This window comes from Chelonoidis abingdonii, chromosome 18 (assembly GCF_003597395.2).
Source record: "Chelonoidis abingdonii isolate Lonesome George chromosome 18, CheloAbing_2.0, whole genome shotgun sequence".
Lineage (NCBI taxonomy): Eukaryota > Metazoa > Chordata > Testudines > Testudinidae > Chelonoidis > Chelonoidis abingdonii.
In genome coordinates, this window is record NC_133786.1 from 11492713 (window position 1) to 11514952 (window position 22240).

The 22240-nt window shown below is 42.1% G+C and overlaps 1 protein-coding gene across 1 annotated transcript in view; it reads right to left on the reverse strand.

The window, feature by feature from the left end:
* UBASH3B (ubiquitin associated and SH3 domain containing B) overlaps positions 1 to 22240 on the reverse strand; it is a 104157-nt gene that overhangs the window by 43176 nt on the left and 38741 nt on the right. The window lies entirely within an intron of this gene.

Below are 22240 nucleotides of genomic sequence, written 5' to 3' on the forward strand. Positions count from 1 at the left end.
AATGGGGCAGAGGGCAGTGGAGTAGCTTTTTCTGCAAGGCAACAAGGTTAGAGCATGGGCAGAGATATGCCCTGCTGAGACCATCTAAAGCCAGTCACAGTGCTGAATGCCAGATCTTCCAATTTTATCGTCAGCTTTGTGATATTTAATGTCGTACTTGATGCCCTGGCTTCTGGAGACGCGTGATTATGTGGGAATCCCAGTTTTCATTTTAAGAAACCTGTTTCTAGTGCTCATGGTTGCACAGAAAAGTTTGAAAAAGTGACCCGAGCACACCCCAAAGGCTTAAAAACTAGGAGTCACACAAAAAGAACTCCAAAGTCTTTTTTTTTAAAAAAAAAACCTCATCATTGTTTTTAACCACTCTTGTGACTTTCTAGGATCTGACCCATGATTTTGGAAGGTGAAGGGTTGGCAACATGGCATTCACATATTGCCTCATTGCAAGCGTACTCTGCTTAGAAGGTATATTTTCTCTTCAGGCTTTCATTGTGAAAGGGCTGCAGTATTTTATTTACAAACACAGGGAATATGGTTTCTCACTGCTTACAAAAATGTCTTCCTGCTCCCTGCTCAACCTCTTAGCTGGCCCATGGCACTTTACATGTCATATCAGCACCATTTGTAAGCAGGACTTACCTAAATGTGAATGTAGATGGAATCTGGATCTATTCTAAATGCACCTTATTACAGACTAAAATAAAAAGTTGCTTGATCAGTTTACACAAGACAGCGTGCAGTGTCTGTTTTCTTTCTCTTTCACTTGGTGTGCTTCATGATAGATCAGCCCCTTTGTTTCAGATCTATTGCTAACAAGATTTTAAAATGACCTACTTATTGGCCTTTTGATCAGCATGAAAATCAAAGTGGACGGATATGAAAATACAGCCATCTCATTCATCTTAAAGAGGAGCAGAGAAAAGCAACCACCACCAGGGGGCACAAAGCAAATATTTTCAGCCTGGAATAACCTAAATGTGTGCAGCCCCTGTTAAATTGATCACGTTCCTGTCCTGATTTTTCCCTTTTAACTATATAAATATTCCGTTATTCTAACAAAGAATAAATAAAAATGTACCAAAGTGTTCTGTTGCTGAGCAGTGAGGAAAATACAGGAGGAAATCAACACACTGCAATTTAATGTTGGGTAGCACCTGTTTATCCAAAAAATGTTTCCCCAGATATCGATATAATGCACTGAAAAGCAGCTATACCTGGGGTGGTCAATTAGTCTACAGAATTCATTGCTACAGTATGTTGATGAGGTCAAGAACTCATTAGGATTCAAAAAAGGATTAGCTGTTTATATAGATATAATTGTGTATATTACAACATGAAGAACAACTTTGGAAAGGATAGAAACCTCATGTTTTAGGGCATAATATGACCTCTCATAATCGGTGGTCAGGAGGAAACTTCCCTGGGGAGTAGGTTATCCCATAATTCCTACTGCAGGGTATCTTTCTCTGAAGTAACTGGTTCCATCCCACTGTTGGAGGCAGGATACTAGAACTAGATATGCCATTTGTCTGATCCAGTCTGGCATGTGTTGCACAGCACACTGCCTGCTTTACAACATCATGGGGAAGGAGAAAGTTTGATGCAGGGCACTGGGACAAAACCACAGCTCTTATGAAAAGTGCCGTGTGCAGCAGAGACTGCCTCAATTTCTAAGGACACCTCCAAAATGCCATATCATAGGACCCTATGTAATTGTCTTATCAGGAGAAAGGGGACTGAGCGGATCCCACTGAGACGTGAACCCCAGTGGTTCCAGCAGAGAGTCTACATACTTGAAATTCAGGGCTTTGAAGCCTTGAACAATCAATCGTATATATACAGTGGCATCTTTCCCAGGATCAAGCAGCAGAAGCATTCAGCTACATGTATAGCTCCTGTGAAGGTAACAATTCTGCTTGCTGCCCTCACCTCTTCAACAGGTCCAGGAAGACGGGGCTGGGACCAGCACAGGAAGTGGCTGGTTTATTTGTCAGCTGTTAAACTGGTCTAACGAGCTGCCTTTGAACTCTTCTATGGAGAGTATAATCTGTCTCAGAACTCTACGCAGTAAAATTTTGTCTCATGACAGGAAAAGCTCTATTCAGCTGCTAGCTGATACCCTCAAACTTGTTAAATATTATGTTATGGCTTATTGTAAAGTGAAGACTTCCTGACATCTTTAAGCTGACCGCTGACAGTGCATGTAGGCTGAGCTGACAGAATCAATAAGAACATCCCGCATTATTATCTTCTGAGAGAATGTACAGTTGGGTTGGAGGACATACTGGTTTGAAATGAGAGCAAAGGGCCTGGAGTCAGCACTTCTGGGTTCACGGCTCTGGGAGGGAATTAGTCTAGTGTTTAGAGCAGGGAAGTGGAGTCCGTGCTCTCCAGCATTGTACTCTAAGTTCTGTCAATGGCTCCCTGTGAAGATTTGCTATGCCTCAGTTTCCCTATCTGTCCTTAGTTAAAGTTTTTGAAAGCACTCTGATATCTCTGCAGGAATAGTGCTGCACAAGTGCCAAGTCTTCCTAATACACTAGCATGGACATGCATGAATGAGAGAGACTCAAACCACCAGGTCGGCTATATTCCATCTATTCAGTTGCTTCTCTCCACAAATACGTGCCTCATTTTGAGAAATTAAGAGGAAGGCAAAAGATACTGACGTAGAAAGGGCAGTGTTGCAAATGTGTGATTATGAAAACACTTCCTACTCAATGTTTGTGCTGCCCTTATCTGCCAGCATTCCATTGCAATCAGTGGAACACTGGGACATTCCCAGCTCACGCCTCCTATTAGGACATAACATTGTGTAGCATCATCATGTCCTTGGTGTGTTCTGCCTAGATGCACTTTGTCTAGCGTAGCTCTAAATGACTCAGTGAAGCTTCCATTGCTTTCTTTGGAAGACTATTCCACAGTTCTCTAGGCCCTGGGGATGCAGAGCCTGGGGGGTGCCAGTCCTCAGCTGGTGTAAACTGCTATATTCCCATTAACTTCAATGGTGCTTTGCCCATTTCTACCAGCTAAATTTCTGGCCCTAGAGTTTCCTTAGCTCTTTCTTCCACTCACTTCCAGTCAAACTGCCCCAGACCAACCAAACTCCTCTCCCTTTTCTCCTTGCTTGTTTACATTAGTGGTTCTCAACTAGGAGTACAAGTACCCCTGGGGGGACACATGTCTTCAGGGGTACATCAACTCATCTAGATATTGGCCTAGTTTTACAACAGGCTACATTAAAAGCTCTAGCGAAATCAGTACAGACTAAAATTTCATACAGACAATGACGGGTTTGTACTGCTCTCTATACCACACACTGAAATGTAAGTACTATATTTATATTCCAATTGATTTATTTTATAAATCTATGGTATGAATGAGAAGGTCAGCCATTGTACAGTAACACTGTGGTGTGATGCTTTTGTATTTTTATGTTTGATTTTGTGAAGTGAGGTGAAACTTGAGGTACGCAAGACAAATCAGACTCCTGAGAGGGGTACGGTTGTCTGAAAAGGTTAAGAACCACTGGTTTACACCCTTTAAAATGCTGTTGAAACTTCACTCCACACCATAGACCTAATGCATCTACGGCATTTAAGTTCTGTTATATCCACAGCAGCAAATCTCCATTTACATTAAAAATTTACTTCCTGCAAAGCCCCGCTTGCTTTGAAATGAGAAATTTCTCCAGCGCATAGTGTGGGCTGAGAGGCCGGCTCACATCTCTGATCTGCTCTCTCCAGACCCCAGAGCAGATAGTTCTAGGCATCATGCATTTTGTAGCAGGACGTAGGGTGCTGCCACCCACCTCCCTTGCCTCATTGTCTTCATGAACCTATGAATGTTTTCTTGGAACGAGTGGTACAATAAAGCTCTGTTAGAATAGACAGCAGCTCTCTCTCTCTGTTGCCTTTTGTACTCAAGAGACTGAGAAGGATGTTAGAAAAATGTTAGTCTGGGCTAAACGCGCCCTTGTGGATGAGCAACTTCAGAAGGTAAATGCCTTTTCCCCCTCTCACCCCTCCAGTTCTGTCAGGGAGCATCCCTCTGCCCCCACTTTCACCCCTGCAGACCAGTTTAATTTTCAGTACAAGGAAGGAAATAACATGTAAGGTAAATTTTTGTCATGCATTTGAGACAGAAAAACTGTTTCTTTTCATGCTATTTAGTACAAGGGAAAGGTAACTGTGATTCAGACTGATGTCCTCTGTGTCACCACAAAACAGGGACAGTAAAGAATTCCCCCCAAATGCCCTGTTCGTTAGCCATCAACTCAGACATGGAAGGAACATTCCTCAGGGTGCTTAGTCTCCGCAGCCCCATTAGCACTCAGGCCAACATCTTCAAAGCTGAGTGCTGACAGTTAGGTATGTACATTTATATGCAGTCACCTAAATAAATCACCTGAATTTTACATCTGCTGACCACCTGCAGTGGGAGCCGGTGGACTGTGTTCATCCCCTCTGAAAATCACTGAAATTCATAGTCAAGTCACCTTATTAGGGGTTGAAATTTGTTGTCTGATGTGGAGGCCGGTTTCAATTGAGTGGTTTTGTGAAATGGCTACTTCAGGATAGGACCTAGACTGAGCCCACCTTAATTCTGACAGGTCACCAAGCAGCCATCAGATGATAATTTCAGGTCATTAGTAACTGGAGCTGGACTCAGCCTGGAGATCTACAGGTGAAAAGGCTTCACAGAGCATTACCAATCCTTTGAGCCTTGTGGCTTTTAACAGACTTAACACCAGGAGTCACTTCATGCACCACCACATGCAGCCACCTCTGAAGTGAGATAGGAGCACATGTTTAATAAGGACACAGTACAACTGTTTGGAGCAGGACGCGAGGAGGATACTGCATCCAAATGAAATTACAGAGGAGACTGAGAGTGGGAAAACTGGAATTTGTTAACCTCTAACACCTCATCTGAGAGTGCCATAAGATCTTCAACCTTCATAAATCTTTGGACTCTCCAATCATCTGCATGCCCATTAAAACCTTGCTAAGGCAGCGATTTGGTATCAAATCAGAAGGAAGAGCACCCTCTTCTAAATCACCAGTAAAACAGCACCCAATGTTCCTAGGAAGTCTCCCAGCCAAACTCTCCACCCTGAGCTTGTGAGATGTTGCAGGTCCACAGCATAAATGGTATTGCTGCACAGGGACAGCTGAATAACACCTTCACAGTTAATAATAAACAGCATAGGATACCCATTTCAGCCCACAGCTGTTTAATGGAAAAGCAAATAGCCCTGTGTACTATGCAACTTAACTCATTACTGTAAAAGGATTTTGGCTTCCTGTAATTTTTGTGGTAGAGAAAACAGTAACGGGGGGATGTCAATTCAGCTTGGAGATACATGTCAATAAATATAAAGCATAATGGCCAAAACCCATTTACTTCAAGGGAAATGACTTTAAGGGAATGATGCATTAACCATAAACAGAAACTTGCTCAGTAACAGCATATTGAAATCTTTTCTCCTCTCGCTAATTGCTCTGCTTTCTTACTGGAGCCCCGTTTAAAAGAGAGCATGCATTTTCTATCAATGGGGCGGTAACTTTCAGGGTAACGAATTAGGAGCTAACGTACTTGTGGAAATGGCCTTTTCATCTTCAGAATGAAACTGCTCAATGGAAAAGGAAAAAGGAGAAACTGCTATTTTTGGAACAGCAATGTGTCTTTCTCAATGGAGAAAAAATTCTGCCTGCTTTGCGCTTTATAGAACAATAAAAGCAACTGTATTTCCTGAGCCAGAAAAGGACAAATATCCAAGACTGGGGGTGTGGACGGGATGTTCAAATCCAGAGGAAGGACAGGGTTGTGCTTAAGGCACTAAACTGGGGTGCAGATCTGTGCTAAATTTCTTGCTCTGCCACAGATGCCCTTTTGTGACGTTGGCATAGTCACTTTAATCTCTGTGTCTCAGTTCCCCATCTGTGAAATGGGGATAATAATCATCCCTATTTCCCACCTTTTGTCAGTCTTGTCTATTTAGGGGTCAGTCCTGCAAGGTGCCGGCCCTGCTTCAGGAAAGGACTTAAACACATGCTCAAACCTATTGACTTCGTTAGCATTTCTCAGTTCACTTATTTAAATAAACACCCCTGTCTCCTCTATTCCACTCTAGCCGTTCAGGTACTGCAGAACAGTGAAGACTTCCTGTCTTAACCTCTCCTCCTGAACACCGCCCCCCACCCCTGATTAAAATACACAGAGCTCAGAATGATGAAGGGCTGGATAAACCCCAGTGAGATTTGAACCTACAGTTCCAGAGAATTTATTGCTTATCCAGAATTGTTGTTTAGGATATAATTAAACTGTCCCCACTGGATGCTATATAGAGCTTCGTGAATTTCCCCATAACTATCCACTCTTCTTCTAAAATTGTGAGAAGAGGGTCACATTTTGCCCTTGGTGATACTGCGAGCTGCATGTTTGTCAAAAAGAGCTTGGTCCACCGTGTGTGCCTGTGGACACAAGCACAAATATGCTACCAATATTCTCTACTTCTGAGCCAGCTACAATGAAACCATCAGCCCACGCAAGCACTGAGGGATTTGTGAATGAGCATAAGCATCAGTACAGGAGAAAAACTAAATCTCCTATTTTATGATGGTGCCTCATCCCTGTACAAACTTCTTATCTGTGAACAAAGCTCCTCAGGGAGAAGAATTCATCATTTTAAGTAGCCCCTAAATCTGTGGTCCATAAAATATTTAGCTGCCTAAATAAGGATTTGTTGGAAACTGCATTAAACATGATGGAAAAATCTGGCTCTTTTCAACATTAGATTTGGTTTGAAGCTGCCTGACATGGCAGGGTAAGAATTATGGAGTCCTAATTTATGCCAAATAGGGCCGTTTAAAAGAAGAGTGCTATGAAGTGGAGTGTTTTTGTTGTGATTATAAAATATTTTTATTTTTGCTTTTAAATATATATCTATATTTAAAGTTTAACTTTCCAGCCTGCTGTGGTTTATGGTCAAAGAATAGAAAATACAAAACTGCTGGCTCAGGGGACTTATAACAGGATACAGACCTTTTCAAGATTAAGCTCAGCAGCAGAACAGATTGGAACATGCTTGTAAACTGTATGCTGTGTCCTCCCTAATGGTTTCTCCACCTACAGCCATAACCACCTACTACTGCTGACAGATAATAGCCGTATTCCCTACTTTAGGTGGCGGAGGTCTTAGCTTTGGTTCAGAAGTCCCTGAGTTCAAACCTGGTGATGACCAGTGAGTAAAGGAGAATCATTGTGTATCCTTTGCAAACAATTAATTTGCTGGATTTGGGCCTTTTTTTCTGTTTTCAAGTTGTCCTTCAAGGTTTTTGTTTGTTTGTTTTGTAATTAATGTTCATTTTTCAGAACTGTTCACCAAATAGTTTTTACTAGCAAAGGTGGGAAAATGGACACATTTGTCTGACTAAATGGAGCATTTGGTAAATAGTTGCACATTCAAGAGCAAGTTTGAAAGTGAAATATCTGTCCCTGATTCTTTCAGGCAGTCTAATTTCTTAATTATTTGATGGGGGAAAATGCTAAAATTCCTGAATAATTATTCAAACACCTCCTAGTTTTTCCCCAGACATATATGAGCATGATGAGTTTTTGCCAACTGTTTAAAGAGATTGATCCTTTGACTATTCAATATTCAGAATTCGCTCTGTGTGATTGGTCACCTAAATCACAAGATACTATATCTGTTGCCTGTTTGGATGATCTAAGCACTGTAAATAGGCTGAGTGCACACACAAATCACTAAGGATTCAGTTCCTATTCGGTGCTAGGGGTAGGAGAGGAACAAGTTCCTGCTAGATTTTCCTCTTCTGCATGTATTTTAAGAACTAAACTACATAGATGTTATTGCAGGCAAGTAACTCCCATCCCATAACATACTGTTTTGATCAGACAAATTTCACTCCCTTCAGTGGGCTTTGTGTCAGTCCCTTAAATATTATCCTAGCTTATTCTGCTGCTACTTTTAACACAAAATGTGGGACCCACACTCCTCTCTAGTGTTTGGCAAAATGACTCTAGTTGCCGCTACAGAAGTCACAAGGGTGGGGTGTATTTTCTGCTGCTAAATCATGAGACCCATTAAAAATACACACACAATTTGGGAAAATCTCCCAAATTTAGGTCAGCAAATAGCATAAACAGGCCACCGCTCTGCAGAGATCCCCTTCTCTCTGAAATACAGGAACTTTCAAATGAACATTATTGCAGAGTGGCTGCACAGGCTGCAGATAGACTGGAAGATTTTATCCCCTAGGTCAAATAAATATTTATAGAACGTACATGACAACACAGTAAGATCGTGTTTTTTTTCCTTCCTTTTCCCTGAGCAGTGGCTGCCATATCTCAGTACTCATTAATACCAAAGGCAATTAATAGAAAAGAGAGGAAAGTGGGAAACCCAACCAGAAACAGGATTGGTAAGCATGCTGTTCATGTTGTGAATTTATAGTTGCCATAATTAATGATGTTTTCTTGAGGGGGTGATCCAGCTGCCCAGAATGCAATCCTGCCATGTGACTATCTTTGTTTTAAGTGCAGAAGAGTTGGGGACTGTGTGTGTGTGTGTGCGTGCGCTCTATTTTTTTATTAGTATTTTTTTAAAAATTTTTTAGTTAAAAGTTAGTTAGTTAGTTTAGTTAGTTAGAAGACTCATATGTGCTGCAGGATGTTTTTCTTCTTTAACACATGTGCACCAAGACATCCCCTTAATTCTTTGCTTTGCCAGCTTGTTAAATCAAACCCCAAAGAGGGAAGTACAGCTTAAAAAAAAAAAAGCATTCTGCAAAATTGAGGAATCTAGCAGCCATTTTATGTTTGTAAAGAGATAGACATTCATTAAAAAAATGATCTTGTTTAAAACAAAATGACAGTGTGGGCCTCTGGATAAGTAGGGGCCTGGACCTTAGAAGATCTGGATTCAGTTCCCAGCTCTACCACACACTCCTTGTGTGACCTTGGACAAGTTATTTAGAGCCAGTTTCTCAACTGTTGTACAATGGCATAGCTCCATCAAAATCTCCATGTACCTCTGTTCCTCTTAATGCCTCTAAAATGGAGGAAACAACCCTTCCATTCTCCCAGTCTATCTAGATTGTGCAGCACCTAGCACATCAGGGTTCTGAGCTAGGCTAGGGCTGTGAAGGACACTGTAATGGTAACACCACAACAAGGGGCCTTTACAGTGCAGTACTGCCCACCTCAAGTGTTTTGTTTTATTAAATAAGTTTTGGATTCTTTTTGTTTTCTGGGTTTTGGTTTTTTGAGTTGACATTTTTTCCCTAGCTTTTCTCTGCAACCATGAGGCCAGCAGTAACTACTACTATTTTTTTAATGAAAGTTGAAATTCTCTGGAAATAATGTGACTTCAGGTGTTGGGCTTTAAGAAACACCTTACACAGCAAGACTCATGAAAAAATCGTGCAAGTTGACAATACTTAGGCTAGTTGTGGCTGAACTGCCAAAGGTTCTCAGGCAGGCACCGAGAAAAGGAATGCTAGATATACCAATAGTTTAACATTTGTAAGTGACATTAAATGTATACTATAAGAGAAATTTGGTAATGTCTACCTCTGTTAACTCATTTACAGGAGTCTGAATTTTAGTAAGACTCATCATGTGGTTATATTTGACGGTACAAGTGCTTTCAGATGTACAGGTTGTAATAATGGAGTGAATCCAATGTTATTCCTCTCTGGGCAGGGGGGTAGTCAGTAGAATTAGAACTCTTATTATACATATTGTATTTGATGTAATAGTGGCTTTAAACACCATCTAGTATTTTGCACCGCAGCTGAGACTTTAGCAAGCTTTTGCTATTCAATTTTTTTCTCCACAGTGTGAGAGATTGAATTTTTTCCTCACAAATACTAATATAGTTTTAGCTAACCAGGAAGACCATGTCTTTGCAAGGAGACAAATTAGAGGTTTAAATGTGCTCAAATGTACCATCTGTAGAGACAGCGATAGCCAGAAAAGGAAGTGGTTGTCATATTGATTGGAAATAAAGTTTCTTCACAGGGTTTGAAGACAAATGTGATGCTTTCTCTCTTACTCCTGTGTTCCCCGTACAGAAATGAGCTGGAATGGAACAGAGATTTGCACCATCTCTGTCCCTTATAGCAAGGGCCTTTTGTTGCTAGAGCAGGATCCCATCATAGGTAGCTTTCTGACAGATCATGGATCTATTATGAAGCTTCTCAGAGTGAGGAGATGGGTGGGCTTGCTGGCTGTGGCAGCTGCTACTGAACGTGCTAACCATAATTGCGTCTCTGTTACTTTGTGCTCTTGTCTCTCTTTCTTTGCGTTCATCTGCAGTTTCCCATCTGATACGCGGACTGTAGGCTCTTTGGGCCAGAGATTGTCTTTTTGTTAGAGGTGTGTATCATGCCTAATGAAATAGGGCCCCACTCCCTGATCGGAGTCACGAGACACTACAAGAACACAAATAGAACTATGATGGAGCATGCCCCACTTGTATTGCCTGATGTAGTTATCTCCATTTTACAGATGGGGGGAGTAAGACTCAGAGAGGTAGTGACTTGTCCAGAATCGCACAGTGAGTCCTGGAAGAGTGAAGGAGAGAGATCTCCTGACACCTGGTCCTAGGCTCAACCTAAAACCTAGAGAGAAGCAGATTTTGCTAAATACAGTGACTGAAACTACAGTCTTGGCCAGAGAGTTCCAGGAGAAAGAGAGACTCTCCCTCCCTCCCCCCGGCACCATCACCCCCATGGCCACTTCCTAGTGTAGCCCCAAGTTTCTCTTTCTGAATGGAGTTTTTGTATATCAGAGGTCTTGAAGAGAAAAAAATAAATGCAACAAGTAGCATTTTCAAGTGTTGCTGTTAACATTTTCCAGCATCTCAGGGTTTCAAAACAGGAAACTTGGGGGTGGTACAGTTGCTCAATTTGTCAGACAGATGCTGTTCTATGAAGTCGGTTGCACAGAGTTACACCAGGAACTGCAAGTTTAAAAGCTGCCGCCTTAGTGACTTCCTGGGGTGAATTCTCGATGTGATGCATCGAGGTTTTGGTGTGTTACTTCCACCAGCAGCAGTGGGAGACACTGCGGGCTAATTCCTCCTAACCTCACCCCACCATGTGTCATGTTGAGAGTTCACCTTCATTTCACAGAGACTAACAAAGCAGTTACGGGGAGGTCTTCCCAGCTCAGCTAAGAAGAAATCAATGGAGAGAAGAGATCAGCATCAATGTGAATAGTTAGAGGCTGAAAACAACGGGGCAGTCTGAAGTTAGAGATGAGCCCTGTGACACAAAATTCTGATCCAGATCCAAACTTCCCCACAGATTGGAGTCATGGGGTCTGAATCGAGGACTTTGACTCAAGCCATCTCAAGTGAAAATATTTCAGCGTTCACCCTGTCTTTGCAGAAACAAAACAAAGACCAAACTTTGCCAGGAAGTTTACAAAACGTACGAGCACCAAAATATAATATTAAAGTTCCCCAGTCTTTGGCATGTTTGTTTATAATGTAGATTGAACCCAACAAGATACAAAGTAATTGGAGACTAGGGATCCAGTTTACAAACAGGTCATCCTAATGTATTTGTAGATGTTTAGATGTTGTACCTGCTGTTGGACAGAAATAATGTAATGGGTGAAACATAATAGACAGATTAATACCTTGAAAGGGAGCATAACTGAGGATCTAAATGCAGGACATTGGTAAATTATTAAGATGCATACGTTTGAAAAATGGACTGTAGGCCTGATCGTAAGAACACAAGCGCCGCCTTACTGGGTCAGACCATGGTCCAGCTTGCCCAGTTTTCAGTCTCCAGCAGTGGCCCATACCAGAGCTCCAGGGGCAATGTACAGAACAGGGTAATTATGGATTGATCAACCCCTGTCTTCTGGCAGTCAGACATTGAAGGTTGCCCTGAACCTGGGGTTGTCTCCCTGACTATCTTGGCTAGTTGCTATCGATGGATCTAACCTCCATGAACTAATCCAGTTCTTTTTTGAACCTACTTATACCGTATTCCTTGTGCATGTGAGACTCTCCCCTCCCTTCCCCACAGACTTGTGTAAGAGTGCAAAGAACCTAGGTACATGCAGACCAAGTCCTTATTTTGGTCCACAGGGTTCCATCCCACTTCTTGTGGAAGCATATGTTTATTATGAGGGATATGTAGGAAAGCACTTGCAACATTGCTGAAAAGGCAAACCCACAAGATGGAAATAGGGAAGTAGATGCCCCAAAAAGAGGCTAACCACAATCTCACAGCTAAAATGACACACACAATGCAATGGGAAGGAAGTCTGAGAAATTAAGGAAGGTGGAAGGAAGAATGATGGGATGCTAATACAGTTGGTTTAGATGCCAAAGCAGAAACTCTGCTCTGGAGAACTTTGTTCAGGAACTTTTTTACTTTGTTTTTTAAGTAATACCTCCTGGGGCTGTGATCTTGTTGGGATCCTGCAAACTAAGGAGGTTCAGACCAGCCCAATACTTGAAAGGTAGACCTCTGAGAAAACCCACCGTGCTTTAGTGACTCAAAGTGTGAGGTACACTTCCCTCTGAGTCAGTACTGAATCAATGCCATGGTATAATGCTGGGGGCTGGGAGCATTTTCGTGTTAGAATGCACATCCTTTGGCTGAGACATCAAACTGCAGTGTTGGCCTCTCGTTTTTTTATATATGCACTTCAATAAAAAAAAGTTAAAGATCACATGGAAATTACCATAAGAGTAAGGCAGTTCGCTAGCAGGATTTGGGCCAAAGTTCATGTTAGGTAACTATATCCTGTCTCCCTAAATTCCATCTGTAGATTTAAATGGATATGGTATTGATGCTCTCCTGTCCTCAGATGTTATTACCTTTGCTTGACCCAAGATGTTAGGAAGGCACAAGTAAAACACAGACGTACCAAAACTTTTTGGCTGGTGCTCCCCATTGGCTTAACTCCACTCCCTTTGAATACCAGCAGAAGTAGATTTATGCAATGCTGAATCCTTTTTAAAAACTTACCCTTTGACTTTGATAATGTAGAAGACCCAGTTTTGAGCAAAACATTACTATAGCAATGTTTGTCTCTTTTTCCTGCCACGCCACCAGCCTTACAGTCATTTGATCGTAATGTCTATAGAACAGTAAAATTATTTTACTGTTCTAAAAATGAATTCTATTGTATATGTCTGCAAACTGGAAGTTTTAAGTTGTGGGCCAGATTCTAATTTCAGTTTCATCAGTGTAAATCTGGAGGGCATCTGCTGAGTTCAATGATGTTATTTCAGATTTACATCTTTGAAGGCATATCTTGGTTCTAAGTTCCCTAAATGTCTGAGAGTTAACTGTGGGAGGGGTTCAGACAAGGCCAATGGGGGAGGGGAGATGTATAATACGTATGAAGTCTAAAAGGGAACAGGAAATAAGGAACAGTGATAAGGAGCAATACTGAGAAACACTGAGATAAAGAAGAACCCCAAAACACGTGAGAAACTCTTCACAAATGCAGGGAACGTTTTTCTCCAAATACTTTTCTGGTTTTATCAAAGCCAGAGATAAGTAGGACGAGATCTTGATAAGTCTTACTGGTAGCGTGAGTTGTCTTTAGTCATTGATGTGATCTCATTGACTTGAACAGGATGATTCAGAAGAGGAGAGACTACATATGGAAGCAAGGGTTTGTAGGATGGAGCCCATAAATGGCAAAGTAGGAGGCAGAAACAGGCCTCACCTTGAAAGCCCTTAATCAGGCCTGGATTCGGAAAGCACTCTTGTTCAAGGAGAGGGCATACGTGTGTCCTTTGGGCATGAGCTTAAATCCCATTGATTTTGCTGAAATTTAAGCATGATCTTAAAATTAAGCACATACTTCAGCGCTTTTTTGAAAAGGGATAGCCATAAGCACGTGTTTCAGTGTTTCCTCAGATTGTGGCTTGAGGCCTTATTCATTCTTCACTCAGGCAAAACTTCTAGGGATTTTAAAATGAACACTTGCCAGGGTAAAAACCATGTATAAACTGGATAAAGACCTCTAGAATTGGTATGATAAAGTACCAAATCAATGTGTATTTGCTAGATTGGAATTGCTCCCATTTCTTTACTGTTAATTTAAAAATTGTAGTACTACTTTTAAATAACCAACACAAGCCCTTTACTACCCCCTTTTCCTCATAAACGGTATACAGGGGCATCTTGGATGCAGTTTTTTCCTGTATGCATCTATTTCCCCATGACCCACTTCCCACCCCCAGACAAGGGCTTTACTGTGAAAGGCTGTGTGGTCCAGTCACTGGGGGGTGGACTGGTGACACGTATGCTAATCCCAGTTCTGCCACTGAACTTCTGTGTGACCTTGAGTGGATCACTTCACCTTTCCATATTTCTATCTTTCCCTCCTTTGTTTAGACTGTAAACTCTTGAGGATAGAGGCTGTTTCTTGTATGTCTGTATAGCACCTAGCGTAGTGAGATTCTGATCTCCGTTGTGTGCTACCATCATACTACGAATTACCAGACCATCGCACTCTCCCCTGTGAACCCTTTCAGTCTCTTCTTCATTTTTCTATGAATAAACCCAACCAGGGCCAGATTTTAACGGGCTCATCTTCAATGTAGCGTAAATTCAAATTGTAAGGCGAGTTTTGCCCCAAGCCGAATTCCTGTCAACACACAGCGATCTCTAAACTCTAGTGAAGTGGTGCTGTAAGCTTGAGCTAGCTGGCCTGTCTGGGAGTGGGTGGAAGCTGACGTGCTACTGATGCCCAGGCAACCAATGCAGTGGGCATGCATTAGCCTGAGCTACAATAACTCCTCAGATGCTAATCCAGTCACTGAGCTAAGCCAGCCACTCTGTGCTGCTCTCAGGCTGTTGTGCATGTTAGGTGCCATTCAGCAGGGTGGTGGCTCTCCCTACAGCAAAGCTAGCTCAAGGGCAATAACTTGAGGTAACTGTAGCAGGTTAGAGAGGCCCTGTAAATGCTCAATACCCAGCACCTCTGACTGACAGCAATAGGAGCTACTGAGCACTACTGAAAATCTGGTCACTTCACCGACGTGCCTAAACGGGAGCAGAGCTCTTGTGAAAATCTGGCTATGAAGGTGCTCAGACATCGGCAGTCATATGTTATATTTGGGATTGTCCTTCAAATTGGGAACCCGCTTGAGCTCAGATTGTGAAAGTCCCAGAAGCCAGCTCTGTTCTTTATTCTTCCAATCCCCCAGCTAATATCACTAGTGTACCCTGAACTTCTGGGAGGCCACAAGGCTGGTCGAGCAAAGGATGCAGAGTCGGGAGATCTGCGTTTGATTTCCAGCTCAGACTCCCTGTCCAAGTCACTCATGCTCACACTGACCTATTCATAAAAGTATAACAACATCTATTGGCCACATCCTGCTGTCTTGATAGAAGCTGCTTGGTTGATGTCTTCGCCAGCAAGTAAAGATTGTGAGACTGAGGCCTCACTTTTGTAAAGATCTTTGCCTATAGAGAGGCTCAGATGACAGGTGTTATCTAAGTGTGAAGCATTATTATCATTTTATTCTGTACAACTGCCCAAGATGGATAGAAAGCACCCCACTTTAGCATCTCTCTGGAAGAATATCACCTTCCAGGCTGCTTAGCACCTCACCCCACTACCAGGGTTGGCTCTGACGCCAAGTTTGGGGTGAGAGGGTCAAAGGCCTTGCCAACTTAATCTCTTCAATCACGCTAGCATAATCTGGTTGCCATAGCATAGTTCTCCCCCGCTCTAGAGTAGAAGTAACAGACGTGGGAGGGTATTTCTAAAATTATTCATCATACAGAAGTTTTACAACTGATCCAGATCTCGCTATTTTGCATGAGTGTTCAATAGCCCGACAGCTTTCTAAGAAGTGCAGATTATTCCTTGCATGAAAATGAAATGCTAACAGTGTAACTGCATCACAGTTCAGCCTGGGGGCACAGCTCTTTCCATCACATTGACTAGGGAATCTAGGATTTGCAATGCCCATTCCTTGCAGGCCAGCTTGCCATCTATCATGGTTGCACTTAAATGGCTTGCTATCCAGATGGTGACTGATGGCATGTAAGCCAGTTCAGAGTGTGTCACTACCTGCAGCATTCGCAAGTTCTGCACATCAGCAGCGCTACTCAAGAAAAGCACAATGCAGCATCACAAAACACCACCTGTGCTGCATCTAGGCCCTACCACTTTCTACCCTGATGGCTCTTGCGTATAACAGGGAGCCTAAAACTCTCCTCCTTTACTGTGGGAGACTGCTTTACTATGCATGGTGCTATGGCTACTGTACAGTGTCTAGACTGATGCTGACTTCCTTTGCAATAAATATTCAGGAGGTTTTTTTAAGAGGCATAGGGAAGAGGAGAGAATATCAATTAAAAATAAAAGCCATTGCCGTAGCATTCTAAGGAGTAGATGCTAAATAAATTTGCAGTACATCATGGATACCAAATGTGCCTATAACGGAAGGACAGCCCCATGTGATTTTTAAAAAATTTTTTTTTAAGCAAAATCTCTGTCAACCCCATATTTCCGAGAAGCTCTATCCAGTGCATTTCTTTGGAACTGAAAGTTGCATGCCTATTTTTACCCCTGAACAGCCCTATTTATTGAGTTCAGACACTGGCATGGTGTGCACTGCATGTTCAAGCTGCTGTTGACAGTCTGGAGACCAGCATAGCTGCACTATTGCCAATCCTAAGCATTCAAAAATCATGAGTCAGCCTCCACCAAAATCATTAGATTGGCTTTTAAAGAGCGTGAGATTTAAAAAATAAAATCAAATGAAGGTTGGTTCTTTTTATTCGTTGTCTGGTTTTTCAGATGGTAGGGTCACTTCTGTCCCATTTTCAAGCTTTTTCCGCAATGAGGAGAGCTAGAAACCTACTTCTATGTTTTCATGGTCTATTCTTAAAAGTTTGAATTGCTACAGGTATGTCAGTTAGGGAACTGATATTTTTTGCAGACACATTTATACCGCTAAAAGCCGTAGTTAATGTAATCACAGGTATGTCAGTATAGAAGTGCATAAACTACACTGAAGCACTTTACATCAGCAATAGTAGCAGATCCCCAGGCAGTCCCATGACTTCAGGATCTAGGGTTTTAAGAAAATCACCAAATATTGTAAGAGTTGTGATAAAATCATGAGTGTTGGCAACACTGCACTTGATGGCTTCCCCAGATCTGCAGACGTCAATGCACCCCAGTACAGGAAATTGAGATCATGTCACCTCAGCCTCAATCCTCCCTATTCTCTTAGAAATTCAGGTCACATCCATGGATTTCCTACTGCCTCTGTGCTTCTCTCCCTCTGAGAGCCTCAGATGACAGTGCTATATAATAAGTTAAATCATTATAAACTAACAAGAACCTTCAACTCTGCAGCTCCTGCCATCTAAGAGTTGTCATGTATCCCTCGGCATCCTTAGCATGCTCTCATTTCAAATCACAGCTGAAAACAAACCCCTTTTCTCTCTCTCCTAAGCCACTTTGTTTCTTCCTCTGTCACTGTTTAGAATTTAACTCTCTCATTGCATCGTTTAACTCTGCAAAGCTAGGTGGTGCGGGGGGGGCGGGGAGGGAGGGAAGAGACAGACGGACCTGGTTTCAATGCCAGATGCAATTAAAATGGTGTAAAGTGATGCTGACATGCATGGCGTAAGCAGGACGCATGCTGTTTGCAAGAGACAAAACAATGTTGCAATAGCTCTCCCTTCTTATGCCAGGTTTTGGGGTATTTGTAAACAACGGGCCTGATCCTGTATTGACTTCTGTGCAGACAGATTGAGGTGCACACACGTAGCCACACTCCACAAGAAAAATTAGGAAATATAGCAAGATTGTTCACATAGGGAGGGTGGGATTTTCAGAATGGTTCCACATGAGCCTGACTTCGCACCCATTGGCTTTGATGTGGGCAGACTGAGGCTAACGCTGAGTGTTGGAAAATCCCATGCTGTAGTCCTCTTGCTGCATTCACATAAAAATACAAAAGTGCAATTAAATCAAGTGACAGTGTCTGGGATGTGTATCGTTAATTAGTGACTCAAAGGCTGCCTTATATCTTGGATCAACATTTAGCAATCCTGCCACTGACTCTCATTGTTATCAATGAGTATTGTGTGTCCCCTTAAAAAAGAGCATTGTATCCCCTGATGCAATCTGATCTGATCTGGATGAGCAGACTCCTTCAGTGTAAGAGTTAGGGTTCATCCACATGGATAAGATTGCAGGATGAAAGCCTTAACTTCCAAACACACCTAGCCAGGCAAGAGCTTAAAGCTTGAGAGCAAATAGTTTAGAGGTCCAAGGCTATCTACAGCTGGAGGGTGGGGGGAGCATGTTAGCTGAGTCATTGCTTTTCAGCAGGATCCCTAGCACCAGAAGAAGCAATGTTCCTGGCCCAACCTATCAAATGTGTTTAAGGTATTTAGGTCACTGAGTAGGGGTAGAAACAAGCACACGGTGGTATCTTACTTTGTCACCTTTTAGGGTTTTATTTTTTTTTTCCAGTTAAAGTGACATTAAAACAGCACAGTGTGCAGAGCAGCTGGAGAAGAAGGGCCAGATGCTGCTTTCCGTTACACCAGTGTAAATCCCCAGTAACTCCATCTGTGTCATGGGAAATAGAATCTGTCCCAGAGGCCAAATATTTTCTGTACTTGCAATTAGCATGAAGCAGCAGGACAACAGGGAAGGAGAAAAGGAAAACCAATTCTGGATGGCTCTTATTGTTTTATGACAGGCTTTCCTCCTTCCCACCGTCAGATATTTCAATAACGTTTCAAGCAGAGTTGGTTCCTTAGTAGCAGTCCACCTGGATGCAGTTAAGAATTGCGCATGTAACGTGCAGGCTAGACTAGTTAATGCCTTATTCCCCAAGGGGAGATGGAGGGAACTTTATTCAGTTCATATCACATAAACAGACCCAACTGGGCAGTGTCAGTGATTGGGCCAGAGAGGTGCTTTCTTGAGGTGCTTGACAGGTGGCATGAGGCAATCTTGCCCAGGCAGTTCCTATTCTGGAGATGAACTGAGAGCTTCCATCTCGAGAGCTGCAATGCCACACCTTTCACCAGCACTAAATTATTGCAGAAAGGTTTATATTTTTTTTAAAAATGCCTAAAATTATCTGTCCATTTTAGGTACTTGCATAGCTCCCATTAGTGTCATATCTGAGCACGTCACAGTCTTTATTGTATTTATCCTCGCAGCGTCCCTGAATGATAGGGAAGTGTTGTTATTGCCATTTTACAGAGGGGGAACTGAGGACACAGAGAGACTAAGTGACACAGAGTAAATCTGTGCTGGAACAGGGAACAGAACCTAGGTCTCCCAAGTAGTCAGGGCTTAAGGGGAAGGAAGAATGGTGTTATGGCTAAGGAACTGGGTTGTGACTCAGAGATCTGTATTAATGGCCTGCTTCTGCTCCCATGGGAGTCTTTGCACTGGCTTCAAAGGCAGCTGGATCAGGCCCTTAATATGTAGCTCTGCCACAGGCTTCATATGTGACCATGGATAAGTCACTTAATGTCTCTGTGACTTAGTTCCCAATCTTTTGCTAGTATGTTCTCTCCCTTTTCCCCATCCTTTGTCTTGTATGTTTAGAGGATAAAATCTTCATGGCAGAGCTGCTTTTACTGTGTGTTTGTACATTGCTTGGCACATGAGGGCCTTTTGGCATGGCTGTAATTATGATGATGATGATAATAATACTTGTGCATTAATAAATACAGAAAGGAAAAAAGCAATCAGTGAGAGGCGAGTTGTACACAATGTGCTCTCCAAACTATCTACTGAGCTGAAGAGGAAGTTCTGCTAGTTCAGGCCATGCAACCATCTTTTACATCTGACTTCATGATTTCTTTATACTCTGCTAAAATGTCCCCAGTAGAAAAGCTTTGTTTCTTTTCTGTTTTGAAATATGACTTCCATTTCTAGATCATTAACTTGCCAAGTCCCCTTAGATACACAATCCAATATCAAAGAAAGGCACAGTGTTGTAAAGCTAGCTGACCTGTGGGCAATAATCATTCCTTCTGTGGTGTGCTGGAGCATTTTTTTTGAAGAACGACACCCTCAAATAGCTCCTTGAAATACATTTACTGTACCATGTGGCTCAGAACTGCATGAGACATGTTATATCCACATTGCTCAAAGCTGGGAGAAGTTGCATGCTAGTGCTATGTGAGTGTGCCTTATAGTAAAAACTGTAAACCTAGTAATGTTTAATGTGACACTATTAATAGGTACCTCCCTGACCCAAAATGGTTTTATTTCTCTTAATGTGTTTCTGAAATATTCAATGGCAATCCACTTTTCATGTTTATATAACTAAGCCAGAGCACAGTGACATTTTCTATTTTATGTGTAACCTATTCATATCAGTGACTTTGGGGACACCGCGAGATGGAATTTAGTAGTTGAAAATTGATCTTAAAATGGTTACAATTCAGTGGAAATATCTGTTCATTCTCTCTCTCTCTGTCTCTCTCACACACACACACAAATTCTCTATATACACATGTATACATTCTGTTTAGGTAGATATACACACACAATACTTTTAATGAGAAACTTAAAAATAAAGATTTATAACTTCTGTCTATGTAGGACCTACAAAAAGAATACGTTGTACTCTTGTGCTGCCTTTGCTGAATGTGCAATAGCAATTCAAACTATTCCCACTCAGAGGCTGTTACAAAATATATGAATTTTAAGTTATATTGAAGTGCATTATGATCCTTAAGTTGTATTGCTCCTTTTTTTAATGTATTATTTAGATTTTAGGCTCTTTCCTTACAAATGACATGCTTAAAGACGGGCTGATGCTTTATGGAAAACTGTGGAGACTATTCTGATTATAAACCATATTCCTCCTCCTGTTTTATTGTTTATTGCCAGCAACGTTTGCATGACCGCAGGATCTTTGTTCAGGAATTCATTTACACATGAAATCCCCTGAATTCCCATGGCACATCCTTCCCTCTGCCTATGATATCATAGTCCCCTGTCTGTGAGATCTGAGGAAGAGAAGCGGTAGCAGGGGATAGTTGATAGTTATTCAGTGGCTGAGCTCCTCAGCTGCAACTCAAGAAAGCTAAGCACAATTCAGGGAGAGAGAGGTTTAAAGATGATTCTGGGGAGGCAGTGTGACTTACTAGATAGTGCCCTGGAAGGGGATTTGAGACCTGGGTTCTATTCCCAGCTCTTCTGCTGGGGGACTTTGGGCTACTCGTGTCCCATCTTTGTTCCTCAATTTCCCTATCTGTAAAATGGGGATAATGATGTTGACCTCTTTTGTTAAAATGCTTTGTGATCGAGGGATGAAAAGTGCTATATAAGAGAGAGGTGGATTATTATATGTCACTAAAGGCTTCTTCTGAAGACCATTGAAGCCAGTAGAAAGACTCTCATTGGCTTGAAAGGCTTTTAAATCAGCTGCTTAAACTGAGGTGATCCTTCCAGGGCCAGCTCTGCCGGCTTTTTAGGGCGGCTTTTTCATGGGTGGCACAGTTGAAAGTGGCCACAGTGTGAGGTCTGAGCCTTTGTGTCCACATATATGTGGGATGATAGTTTTATATCCCACCGGGCCTCCCAGAGTCGCTGCCAGATTTAATTCATTAGGCTGAAATTTTCATACTTGGGTCTCTAAAGCCAGGCACCCAGCAGAGCCTAATTAAAAGTGGCTGGGTTTTTTTTTTCCCCCAAAGGTACTGATAAGAACCCCTGACTCTCTAATGGGAGCAGCAGGTGCCCTATCTCTTTGAAAACCAGGCTACTTTTATTAAGGCACCTTTGTTTGGATTTAGCTGCTTTACCTTACATATTCAAGTGTGAAAGTGTTGGGGGCCTTGAGGTTTCCAGCTGAAGATGAAATGGATCACTTGATGATTACCTGGTCTGTTCATTGCCTCTGGGGCACCTGGCACTGGCCACAGTCAGAAGACAGGATACTGGGCTGGATTGGTCTGATCCAGTAGGGCCATTCTTATGTTCTTAAATCCTCTGACATCCAGAATGCCTTTAGCCCCCATGGAGCGTGCTCAGCACTTTGCAAAATCAAGCCCCAAATGAATTCAAAGTCATAGAAAATTGTTATCTGGAATGGATGGAATCCTAGGGCCTCTCTATGCTACAAAAAACACCATGGCAAGGAAGCTGGCTGCAATATAGCAGTTCCTTGACACAGTTAAAATCATGGTTAGGTTATGTCTACATTACAAGATGGAACAGT